The sequence below is a fragment of the Myotis daubentonii genome, chromosome 4, assembly GCF_963259705.1.
Source record: "Myotis daubentonii chromosome 4, mMyoDau2.1, whole genome shotgun sequence".
In the NCBI taxonomy this organism is placed as follows: Eukaryota; Metazoa; Chordata; class Mammalia; order Chiroptera; family Vespertilionidae; genus Myotis; species Myotis daubentonii.
The window spans coordinates 9,317,052-9,329,967 of record NC_081843.1 but is presented as its reverse complement, the minus strand read 5'-3'; the positions used below and the strand labels follow the sequence as shown (position 1 = coordinate 9,329,967).

The following is a 12,916-nucleotide window of genomic DNA, read 5'->3' as shown; positions in this document are numbered from 1 at the left end:
AATGTCAAAACATGCCGCCCACGGGATTCCTGGAGACTTAGCTTTTCTTTATACTTCTCTGCCGCGTCCCCGTGTTGGGGAGTGAGTTGCTCTGACTGTCCACCAGGTGGAGGAACGAGGACTCAGAGACGCCTGGTGGCCTGCGCTCTTAGGGGGGGACTGAGCGCTGTTTTCTCTTTAGAACCAGCGAGGGCGGCGATGCTCAGAGAAGGGAACACAGGGAGGAAGGGGCAATGCTGATTCTACCAAGGAGCGAGTCTCTCAGGGCCAGGCCAGGCAGGGATGTCCTGCCAGCTGTGAGCCGTTGTGCGGGCAGAGCCTGGGCGTGCAGCCGTGACTCACGTGGGAACGCTGTTCCCTTCCCAGTCCTGCCCTCGCCGCTGACTCAGCCCGAAGACAGTCTCCGCGGGACTCCCGGCGGAAAGCCCACCTCTCAGGCTCCGCCCGTTAAAACGCAAAGTCGTCCAGGAATTTCATTTTCCTTTGTATTCATTGTGTTTACTTTGACCATTACTTTCGATTCATAAGCGAGCGATGCTGATTTTTATGTGCGGTTTTGAGATGACATTGACTTTTAAAGTTCATGCATTAGAGAAAACGCGTGCGCACACTGGGCCTCCCTGGGGGATCTGGAGAGGCTGGAGTTGCGGTTCCGGAGGCTGGGCAGGGCTGGGAGGGAAACTGTTCCCCGTGTGCATTGTTACAGCTTTTGAATTTTGAGCCATGTTGGTGTATTTATTAAAAACATAGTTTTATTGCACCCCTGCCGACCACAGCTCCTCCGACCAGTGTCCCGCGCCCTCTGTCTATGACTTCCTAAGCTGTGGCGCGGGGCACCGTGAGCTTCTGGGCGGGAGGCACCCAGCACCCGTGAGGCCCGCGAGGCCGAGGCGTGTGGGTGTCCTCTGCCTGCTCCGTGTCCTCATTCTCCTGTGGGGGTTACACGGCGGCTATGCAGGCACCATGGCCGGGCGGCTGGCTGCTGGTGGGCAACGGGAAGCCACCATGCGGAACCTCAGCGACCGCCTGGCCTGCACTGGACAAGGTGTGCGTCCTGGTGGCGCCAACGGTGACCTGGAGGTGACGATCGCGACCGGTCCCAGAAGCAGGCGCCCGGCCACCAGGGACTACAGTCACCTCCTCAAGGAGCAGTGGGACAGGGTGCCTGGGGCCCCTGAGAGCACCGAGGTATGATGGCCTCCCACCCACGCCGGCCAAAGCAGGCCCTGCGCGAGCGTGGAGGGGACAGCCGGCCTGCACAGCGCTGGGTGTGGGTGCTGGGTGTGGGTGCTGGGCCCACTGGCCTGGCCAGAGCCCGTCTGGAGACCAGGCTGAAGGCCTGGAGGAGCGGGCCCTGCGCGAGTGTGGAGGGGACAGCCGGCCTGCGCGGCACTGGGTGGGGGTGCTGGGCCCACTGGCCTGGCCAGAGCCCGTCTGGAGACCAGGCTGAAGGCCTGGAGGGGGAGCGGACCTGCCTGAAGAACCTCAGGAGGAAGTCAGCCCCCGGAGGGGCCAGGGGCCGCCAGGTCAGCGTGGAGGTGGATTTCGCTCCAGAATGGCCCTCACCAAGAGCCGGAGTGCCATGGGAGCCAACGGAGGTCATGGCTGGGAGGACCCGGAGGGATGCTGAGCCTGGCCACCAGCCAGCCAGCCCAGGAGCCTGCGCAGCCACTCCACACCCCGCCCTGCTCTGGGCCCCGCATCAGAGCTGCCACCTCCCCCACTTCTCCTGTCCACCTCTCCAGACACTGCCCCTCGTCCTGTTCCATCTGAGTCCCCAGCTGGTCCCAACTGCCCCTTTCCCTCTTCCTTCTGTCCTCCTCCGTCCCGCACCCCAGCCGCCTCCCATCCCCTTTCCTATAATTTAATAAAGAAATGGTCACACTCCTGCTTATTTTGGTGGGCGGTATACTCCACTCCATTGAAAATCAGTCAACCAGCAAGTTCCCGCGGGGCTGGGCTGTGGTTTGGGCAAACAGCGCCAGCTTAGTGAGCTTCAGGTGCTGTTGCCTCACACAGAGGGGGCTTCCCTCTAGAGCTCCGCCCACAACAAAGCGTCTGAGACAAACGCAGGGAAGGCAGCCCGATGTGCACCCTTTCACGGAGGTGGGATACACCTCATCCATATGGAGTTTCTGTCCAGGACCCACAGCACGTTAAATGGAGAGAGGTTGATGGGGAATCAGGGGCAGTATGGTTCCCTGCCCATTTCTTCAATTTAAAGAAAACCCCCCAAGAGGTGACCCATACTCAGAGGTGGCTGGCCACACGGAGCAACTGCAGATGAGCAAGACGGAGGCACCGGCTGCAGCAGCCTCCAGCCTGTTCTGCAGGAAAGCGCCTGGAAGGCTCGCCGGTGGCAACAGAGGCTGGATTTGGAGCCCAGCTGGCCCAGGGCCAGGTCCTGGCTGACCGGCCGAGTGACGTTCGTGCCCACACTGAAGGGTAGACGCCCGAGTAACGGCAGCTCATGGACATGAAGATGCAGCTGGAGGCCCTGGCGGGCGTGGCTCAGTGGTCACAGTTCCATTCCAGGTCAGGGCACAGGCCAGGGAATGTGTGGCTGGAGCACCAGTAGGGGGCGTGCAGGAGGCCGCCGATCAATGATTCGCTCTCATCACTGATGTTTCTCTCTCTCTCCCTCTCCCTTCCTCTCTGAAATCAATAAAAATATATTAAAAAAACATATCTTAAAATTTTTTTTAAAAAGTGGTTGGAGCAAGGGATCACCACCTGGCACAGTCTGCTCCAGGGCCAGGACGCCACCCGCAGCAACCTGCCCACCAGCAAGTGTCCAGCGGCCTCCTGGCGTCCTGCTCCCAGCAGAGAGATGCCCCTGGGCAGGGGCACGGGAGGGGAGGGACCCTTACCCCCGGCTCTTTCTCAGACCTGTTGGTAAAATTTTATGTCCCCCAAAAGAACCAAAAACCCCCATCATTTTATTTTTAAAACAGAAAATAACATGGAAAAAGGAAATTTAAGTAAAAAAGAGAGTCTATTAAAGCGTGTTCAGTACCACAGGTGGTACTGCGGGTCTGATACACATGAAAATGGCATGTGAAGATGGTGCGCGAGTGAATGAAGCCTGGGGAACACTCCTCGAAGGGTTTGAGGTACCTTGGACTGTTGTCTTTCAAGTGGAGGCAGCCATGTGGGTGGAGGGTCCATGGTGATGGCCAGTGTCGGGGGCGGCAGGGAGACCAGTCATTTTTCTGTCTGGGTCTCAGTTTCCTCATCTGTCGTGGGAAGGGGTTGGCCTAGAGAATTCTCTGAGATGCCACTGTCTTAGTCTGAGTTCCCGCCGAAGCAGACCTTAAGACGAAGAAAGATCCCATGACAGCAGGCTTACCTATGCGGCGCAGGAAGCACCTTGGCGTGGGAAGGTGAATTATTAAGGAGGTTAGCGCAAGGAGAGGGGAGCTTCTCGCCGAGAAACTCCTCATCCCACGGGAGGTGAAGAGTTTGGGCGTGTAGCCTGGGACTCCTGCCGGCCAAGGCCCTGAGGGAGGTCATCTCCCCTCCCATCTGCCTGTTCTCAGGGCCAGGCCATCGCTGAGGTTTCTGAGGAAGCCCTGGGGCAGGGAGGTGCAGCTGCAGGGTGGGGAGTCCGAGCACGCAGAAGAGAGAGGCCGGAGAGTGCGCCTCGCCCTCCGGCTCTGGCTGGCTTGGGTCTGAGCCTCAGAGCCTCCTGAGAGAAAGGGGGAGGCCGCTCAGTTCCTGGATGTGGCGGAGACAGGAGGGGAGAGGCAGGGGGCGAGCGTCCTGGCCCGGAGCGGACATAGCAAAGCGGGCTCTCTGGGGCTCCTTGTTGGGCTGTGTCACCTGCGTGAGGACCAAGCTGCGCTCTGGCCCTGCCTGTGTGGATGTCTGAGAGTGACATTCCAGCCCGAAGCAGGGGTCGTGCAGGTGGCTTCAGAACCACCAGGCCTCGCATCGGGTCTTCAGGTACCCAAGGCAGGATGGATTTCCCGAGAACAGTGAGGGGCGAGGCAGGATGTCTGGGTTTCTGGGTGGGAGCGCACAGTGGGGCGGGGGGTGGGGGGTGGCAAGGAAGACTGAGGGGCAGATGTCGGGTCTGGGGCGTGGAGGAATGGGCTCAGCACTGTCTACAAAGGCGAGGAGCCAGGGAAGAACGGAGGCCAGGCCCAGAGCCCTGGAGGAGAGGCTGACGGGGTGTGGCCCTCTGTTGCTGGTGGGGCTGGAAGCCCGTTGCCAGGGATCTCTGTTGTGTTTCCCCCCTCGGCCCAGTATTCAGTCAGTCTTCCTCTTAAGAGGAGCTTCAGCAATCGTTGGTCAAATTGCTCATTTCACGGGTGAGGAAACAGCCATTTGCAGGCGTTTGTTTCTGAAGCAATGTGGAAGTGAGTGGCAGAGCAAAGCCCAGAACATGTCATCCCGCTCCCAGTTCAGAGATCTTTCTGAGACTTCCCTTTCACAGGGGAAGTGTAGGACCCCTAAGGGCAGAAACCATACGCTGTTTTTTGTTTTTAAATATATTTTTATTGATTTCAGAGAGGAAGGGAGAGGGAGAGAGAGAGAGAGAGAGAGAGAGAGAGAGAGAGAGAGAGAGAGAAACATCAATGATCAGCTGCCTCCTGCACGCCCTCTACTGGAGATTGAGCCTGCAACCTGGGCATGTGCTCTGACCCGAATCGAACTGGGACTTCCTGGTTCATAGGTCCATGCTCAACCACCGAGCCACCTCGGCTGGGCCTGTGTGCGATTTTTAACCTCAGGTGCACAGACCTGGGTTAGGCACATGCTCTCAGCATGGGTCTGTGCAAACCTCGTGCATCCCACTGCCTATTTATTAAAAAATCAGCACCTGTGAGCCCAGCACCTAATCCAACAAGCCAACTATTTCTAAAAACTGCCGAGACCGGTTTGGCTCAGTGGACAGAGTGTCAGCCTGCGGACTGAAGGGTCCCGGGTTCGATTCCGGTCAAGGGCATGTACCTGGGTTGCGGGCACATCCCCAGTGGGAGGTGTGCAGGAGGCAGCTGATCGATGTTTCTCTCTCATCGATGTTTCTGACTCTCTGTCCCTCTCCCTTCCTCTCTGTAAAAAATCAATAAAATATATTAAAAAAAAATAAAAATAAAAACTTACTTCTCCCCTGACCCACACCCGCCTCCCTCTCAGAGGGACGGTGAGCCTGGATTTGTGGTTTTTGGTTTTCTTGATCCTCCTTTTAATCACCACACATGTTTTTAGTTTCATTTTACTTGTTTGTGAATTGTATAAAAGAGGCATGAAATTCCTTTGTCTACTGGGATGGGTTTGTTTATTAAAAATCTGTGTTATGAAAATTTCAGACCCACAAAACAGAAGAATACCATGAACCTCTTGTACCATCACCCAGCTTCAACAGGGATCAAGATTCTGCTGCACTTGCTGTATTGATCATGTTTTTCTTTCTCTTTTCTTGCAATAGTTTAAAGCAAATCTTGGAAATCTTACTGTTTCACCAAAGCCCTTTCTACTGCTGATGTAAATTTGCAAAGCAGGTGTTAAAGTAGAAAACAGCCTTAGGAGACATACATTTGTAAAAATAACTTTAATAAAGATGCCAAATCCATTGCCAAAACGTACATACAATCACGCGTGCATACTTTCATACTCATTTCTAAAAACTGGACATTTTCTTACACATTCATATTACTGTTAATACACCTGACGAAATCAACACTTATTCCTTAGCACCATGGATCTGCAAATCTGATGTAACATTATGTTGCTAGAACTAATCCATGGTGTTGTACTTGGCAGTAGAGCAATATTTCATTTATTAATTGTAACTGTCCATTCTCTTGTGGGTGGGCATTGGGTAATTTCCAGCTTTTAGCCAATATGGACAGTGTGAATATGCATATATTTGCCTGTGTTTCCTAACGAATATGTGCTGAATTTATTTGGACAAATACCTGAAAGTGGAATGCTCCGTAGGTTATGCAGTGTCCCACCTGTTCTGCCAGTTTCCACACTCACCAGCCATGCATTAGTGATCCCACCCATCCTTAGCCTCTGACACTTGGATGTATGTATTGGGTTGTAAAGTTCAGTTTCTTACTGTGGTTACAGTCAGAAAAGTTTGAAGAGCATTGGTTAAAGAAGTCAAATAGTGACAAAGAATTTGCTACAAAAACCTGCAGTCCCTTAGTGCTTCTTCCCCATCCACTCCCTATCCCGTTGAGCAATTATTTTGTTAATTTTATTATTTGGCATGAGTTACAAAGCAACCTGCGGATGGCTGCTGCTTGTGCTGGACTTGGAGTGCCCAGGCAAGGCCAAGCTGTGAATCGGGTTGGCTGCTCCTAGTGCCGGGGCTGGACCGCTTAGCAAGAGGTATGGGGGCACACTGAGACCAGATGCTGCTTTTTTGAGAGATTTTAGGAAAATCTGAAGCGTGAGCCAAGACAGGTCATTCATATGGAAAAGCCACAGGAAACAGCTTGGGTAGGTCTGAAAGTTGGGTGGGTGAGGCCTCAGATAGTCATCAGTTGGGGTAAACAGTGCGAGCCAGGTTGATAGAGTCTCAGACATGGTGTCCCTCTGCCGGCACTTCTGTCTTGGAGAAAGCTTTCCCCCCAGCTCTTGCCCTAATGTCACAGACTTCAGTTCTTCCCCATATGTCTCTGTGCCTTTCAAACTGCTGCCCCAGTGCTGGAGCTCAGAAGGAGTGAGTCCAATTAAATCCAAGCACAGGCCCTTTAAGAGGAATTGCCTGGGATTCCAGCAGCCCTCTGTCTCCCTCCGTCAAAATCTCCATTGGTTTTTACAGCCAGAAGTCGTGGGGACTTCTATTTCTGGCACTGGAGTCCTGGGCTGGGAGGTCTGGTATAGGGCTGGGACTTCTCCTTCTCCGGGAGAACCTCTGCAGCCAAGATATCCACCCCGATTTTCATCCACCACACATGGGTGTGGGACTGGCCTGTTCTGGGTCTCTACCCTTTCTACCAGTCTCCAAGTGGTTTCTTCTTTGTATCCTTAGTTGTGGGACTGCCATTCAGTCAGATTTCAGGCAGTTCTGAATGATGGTTATTCTGTAGTTTAGTTGTAATTTTGAAATGATTGTGGGAGGTGGTGAGTAAACCATAGATGGTTTACCTATGCCACCATCTTGACCAGAACTCCCACAGCTATTTTGTTTCAACTCCTCAAGCCACATCAGTCTGGTATCCACATGCCCCACACCTCTGCTAGGGCCTTTTTGAAGGTCAAGTTTGTGTTGCTAAATCCAGTGGATCCTGTTCTGTTTTTATCTTACCCTCTCAGCAGCACTTCACATGGCTGATATAGGACTTCCTGGGAGCAGTTTCCTCATTCTTGCTTATCAGCTGCTTCTCTGCCTTGTTTTGCATTCTCCTTGAAGCAGACCCTGAGACAAGGATTCGAGTACCAGGAGGGTGGTGCGGGGATCACTGGCAGAGGGGCAAGGGGGGAAAGGCAGTCAATTAAAGGTGTGCCCCACTTCTCATTTTATCTACACTAATAAAAGAGAAACATGGTAATTGGCGTACGACCGCTACCCTTCCCATTGGCTAATCAGCAAGATATGCAGATTAACTGTCAGCCAAGATGGTGGCCGGCAGCCAGGCAGCTTGAAACTCACATGAGGCTTGCTTGCCTCAGTGACGGGGATCGTTGGAGGAAACCAACATTCCCCGCCTGCGGCTGCCGGCCTCTGAGCCTGCAGTTTCAAACATTGTAACAAATACCGCCGGACTTTAGCCAGCAGATTCGCAACATTGTAAGCAAAGGCCAGAAACCTACTTTCAGGAGCGGAGGAGGCGGCCTAAGAGCTGGAGCCAAGCCTCAAGCTAAAGCTGGCCCAGAATAAAAAAAAAAAAACGGAAAAAAGGAGCGTTTGGGAGTTCAGTCACCCCCAGACTGAAAACAGCCCTCAGCCCCTCACCCAGACTGGCCAGGCACCCCAGTGGGGACCCCCACCCTGATCCAGGACACCCTTCAGGGCAAACCAGCCGGCCCCCACCCACGCACCAGGCCTCTACCCTATATAGTAAAAGGGTAATATGCCTCCCAGCACTGGGATCAGCGGAGCCGTGAGGCCTCCCGGCACCGGGATCAGCATGACAGGGGGCAGGGCCAAACACCCTGATCAGTCCTGCTCTGTGTGTGACAGGGTGTGGCACCCCAACCCCCCCCGCCCCCCCCCAGGACCTGCTCTGTGTGTGACGGGGTAGAGCCATAACCTCCCCATCGGCCCTGCCCTGAGTGTGAGAGTGGCGGCGCCCCAACCCCCTGATCGGCCCTGCTCTGTGGGTGATAGAGGGTAGCGCCCCAACCCCCCCTGCCCCCCCCACGGGCCCTGCTCTGTGTGTGACGGGGTAGAGCCATAACCTCCCCATCAGCCCTGCCCTGAGTGTGACAGGGTGCGGTGCCCCAACCCCCTGATCCGCCCTGCTCTGTGTGTGACAGGGGGCAGTGCCCCAACCCCCTGATCCGCCCTGCTCTGAGTGTGATAGAGGGCGGTGCCCCCACCCCCTGATCCGCCCTGCTCTGTGGGTGATAGAGGGTGGCGCCCCAACCCCCCCGCCCCCCCACGGGCCCTGCTCTGTGTGTGACGGGGTAGAGCCATAACCTCCCCATCAGCCCTGCCCTGAGTGTGACAGTGGCGGCGCCCCAACCCCCTGATCGGCCCTGCTCTGTGTGTGACAGGGGACGGTGCCCCAACTCCCCTATCGGACCTACTCTGTGAGTGACAGGGGGGAGCTCCTCAACCCCCTGATGGGCCCTGCTCTGTTCGTGACAGGAGGGAGCTCCCCAACCCCCTGATGGGCCCTGCTCTGTGCATGACAGGGTACGGAGCCCCAACCCCCCTGATGGGCCCTGCTCTGTGTGTGACAGGGGGCAGTGCCCCAAGCCCCGGATTGGCCCTGCTCTGTGCGTGACAGGGGGTCGTGCCGCAACCTCCCCATCGACCCTGCCTTGAGTGTGACAGGGGGTGGTGTCCCAACCCCCCAATCGGCCCTGCTCTGAGCCCGACCAGGGGCTGCACCTAGGGATTGGGCCTGCCCTCTGCCACCCGGGAGCAGGCCTAAGCCAGCAGGGCGTTATCTCCCGAGGGGTCCCAGACTGCTAGAGGGCACAGGCCGGGCTGAGGGACCCCCCATTCCCCCCGAGTGCACAAATTTTTGTGCACCAGGCCTCTAGTTGAGGTATAATTGACACATAAAAATGGCACAGCCTTGGCTGGTATGGCTCGATTGGTTGGGTGTTGTCCTGTGCACCAAACGTCACTGGTTTGATTCCCAATCAGGGCACATGCTTGGGTTTGGAGTTTGATCCCTGGTTGGGGTGCATGTAGGAGGCAACGTGATGCTCTCACGTTCATCTCTCTTTCTCTCCCCCTCTCTCTCCCTCTCTCTTTCTCTACCTCTAAAAAATCAGTAAAATATTTTTAAAAAATTGTGTATACTTACAGTGTACAATGTGATAATTATATATATAGTGAAATGATTGCCCACAATAAAGCTAATTAACATATCCATCATCTCACATAGTAAATTTCCCCCCTGTGGTGAGAACACTTAGGATCTACTCTTAGCATGTTTTAAGTGTACAATATAGTATTATTAACTAGAGCCACCATGCTGTACATTAAATATCCAGCACTCATTCAGCCTGCAAAACTTTCTACAAAGGGCGCATTATTAAGCCAGTTACCTCGGGGAGTGCCTGGACATTAACCCAGAGGGCAAGCTCTGGGAAGTGATGAAAAACACACAGGTCAGATTTGGGGTGTTTATACAGCAGCTTCTGAAAGTAGCTGGTTGGGAGCTGCCTTGGGAGCAGAGTGGCACTTGCAGCTCAATGGGTTGTGTTCCTAGCAGCCACTTGGAAGTTGACCCGCGGGGTCTGAGGGTGTTGGGATCGGAGGGATTTGAGGGCGGGTGCTGTCAGTGTCTGCTGCACTCCCCAGGTAGAACGTAGCTCTACGAGGGCAGGGGCTTTGTGCGTTTTGATTATTTTGAGATCCCCAGTGCCTAGCACACAATGATTGCTCAATGTGTAGTGTTTTAATGAACAAACGATGAGTGAGAGATTCATGACTTCAGCTGTAAGGGTCCAGAAAGAGGCTAAGCAAACCACAGTAGCGGAGACTGTGGAAATGGAACACTTCAGGTAAAGGATCAAGGAGAACCTTTAGCGGAGTGAGGAGGAGCTTGAGAGCAACTCAGTTTAGCGTAATCATGGGATTAAGTGAAATGACGTGGAATCACGGGTCCTTAATATGCACTGAGCTGCTGAGTACCCAACCCTGGGCTCCCTCCGGTCTTGTTCTGTGCTGTGATGTGCTGGCTATTGTTTGAGTTGCGGTCTCCATTATTTAGCCCAAAGCGCCCCGACAGATGTAATCTCTGTTGTAAAAGCTCGATATACAATCACACAACTTTTGTGGGGCTCAGTTTATTCACTTACAAAATGAGAATATCACCTTCATAGGATTTTTATGAAGAATTAGACGAGTGAACAGGTGCAAAGCACTTAAGACTGGCACAGAGTCAATGCTGAGTCACTGTCAGTTATTATTAGTGTTTTATTATCTATCTATATATAAAAGGCTAATATGCGAAGTGCCCTTGCAGGAGTTTGACCTGGAGACTGGAGTTCTATCACTTGCTATGACATGCACTGGCCACCAGGGGGTGGCACGGAATGAAGGAAGGCCCCAGCTGGCAGCTGGCAGCCAGGGAAGGGAGGCCCTGGCTGGCTGCCAGAAGGAAGACCCTAATTGGCTCTGATCGCTGGCCAGGCCTAGGGACCCTACTCGTGCATGAATTTCATGCACTGGGCCTCTAGTTATTTTATAATATAACATGTTATATGCAATATGTTCTTAAACATATTGCAACATGTTATATTTCTTCTATGTTCTTAAAATGTTTAATTTTAAAAATTAGCCCTAGTCGGTTGGCTCAGTGGATAGAGTGCCAGCCTGCAGGCTGAAGGGTCCGGGTTTGATTCTGGTCAAGAGCACATGCCCGGGTTGTGGACTTGATCCTTGGCAGGAGGCATGCAGGAGGCAGCCGATCAATGATTCTCTCTCATTATTGATGTTTCTATCTCTCTCCCTCTCCATGCCTCTCTGAAATAAATAAAAATATATTAAAAAGAAAAATTAAATATTTTTGTTGTGTTTATGATATTTTCTATTTCCTACCTTAATGTATCACAACCAGAGAATATGGCATATATCATTCCTGTCCTTTTGGGGCATAAAATTAAAACTGTTTTTGTAAAACATGCTCTAATTCTTAAAGAAACGACATTCTATTTTTTAAAGTTAATCTTTGCCCAGCCAGCATGGCTCAGCGTTTGAGCATTGACCTATGAACCAGGAGGTCAGGGTTCGATTCCCAGTCAGGGCATATGCCCGGGTTGCAGGCTTGATCCCCAGTTGGGGGCATGCGGGAGGCAGCCAATCAATGATTCTCTCTCATCATTGATGTTTCTCTCTCTCTCTCCCTCTCTCTTCCTCTCTGAAATCAATAAAACATGTATTAAAAAAGTTAATCTTTGACATATATCCTTATTAGTTGTGTTCAGATCAATCACTTAATTCCCACATCTATAGCTAAATCAGAAGTTGTCCTCAATTTTTACTGAGGAAAGAATGAAGAAATACAACGGGCTCACTATAATTAAGCTGCTAAATTACTAAAACCTAATAGGCTGAGGCAGGAGGAAATGACTCTGTTCTTGTGTTGACTAGCCCAGGAGCTTAAACTCTTGAACTTTCCAGTCCTGCGTCATGGCCTGGATATACATCAGCTGATTGTGTGTCAATACGTGGACGTGCACCAGACCTCCAGATAACCCTCTGATTACGCCACAAAGGACTCACGAATCCAGGCCACCTAACATCCACCTGATACATTCATCATCAAGACCTCCTGGAGGTCATCCTCTAGACCAGAGGTCACCAACTGGTGGTCCGCGGGCCACTGGTGGTCCGTGAGGTCTGAAAGGTTGGCGACCGCTGGTTTAAGGAAACCTTTGGAGCAGTGTTAGCCAACCCATGGTCTGTGAGGTCTGAAAGGCTGGCCACTGTTGCTCTAGACCTGGCATCCATCATCCAGACAGGCTGACATCTGACTGGTAACCATCCTGGACCAACTCTAGGACTAAGAATGTAGGACTGATTATTATTATTTTTTTTTACACTGCACTTGGATAGAATGGAGCAGCTCAGTAACCCCTGAGGTTAATAACATTTCTATCACCACGATTACTTTAGCAAACCTGGTTCCCCTCACTTCTGCAACATTATGCAGAGTTAGTGATCGTGTTTGCACAAGAATGCGCTTTTTATTGTAGGAACTCTTAACTTGTCTTTCTTTTTAGGATCACTTCCTGTTCTTTTCCTGGCCATGTCCCCAGTTTGCAAACTCTAAGACCCCTGAATAACTCTTTACCATTTACTTCTAGCAAAGCCTCTGGGGTTTTTTTTGAGTTCATTTGACACTACTTTCTAAATCTGTCCAAATCCTCCTATTTCCAACTAAACATTGGTCCAACTCTTCCTCAAATTCCTGTTTGTTTCTAGGCTCAGTGCCTTACCTCGGAGACCTTTCTCTCTCTACTCCCAAAATAACTTTCATTGTCCAGATTGTGGAGAAAGACCCCCAGCCCATGGGTTTTCTAGCCTCACTGGTGTAACTCTTTTAAAACCACATTTCCTCTTGCTCTGTCTGTGAGCAGGATGTGTCTAAATCCAGACCGTTCCTTCCTCCTTTCTAGATGCCGTCAAGATATAGGCCTTTGCCTCCTCGCACTCGCTTTTGGCCACATCATTGCTCCAATTCTCTGTGGCGATGGCTTTTACACTTTTTTACATGCAGGTTAATTTTTTAAGAGCAAAAATGGAACAACCCACTTCTGCTTACCCAGG

The 12,916-nt window shown here is 52.2% G+C and overlaps 1 non-coding gene across 1 annotated transcript; it reads right to left on the bottom strand.

Moving 5' to 3' along the window:
- Positions 1–12,186: 12,186 nt before the first annotated feature.
- LOC132233947 (small nucleolar RNA SNORA66) lies at positions 12,187–12,320 on the bottom strand. Its single transcript, XR_009452793.1, has one exon. It is a non-coding gene; the product is annotated as a small nucleolar RNA SNORA66 (small nucleolar RNA).
- Between the last annotated feature and the right edge of the window lie 596 nt (positions 12,321–12,916).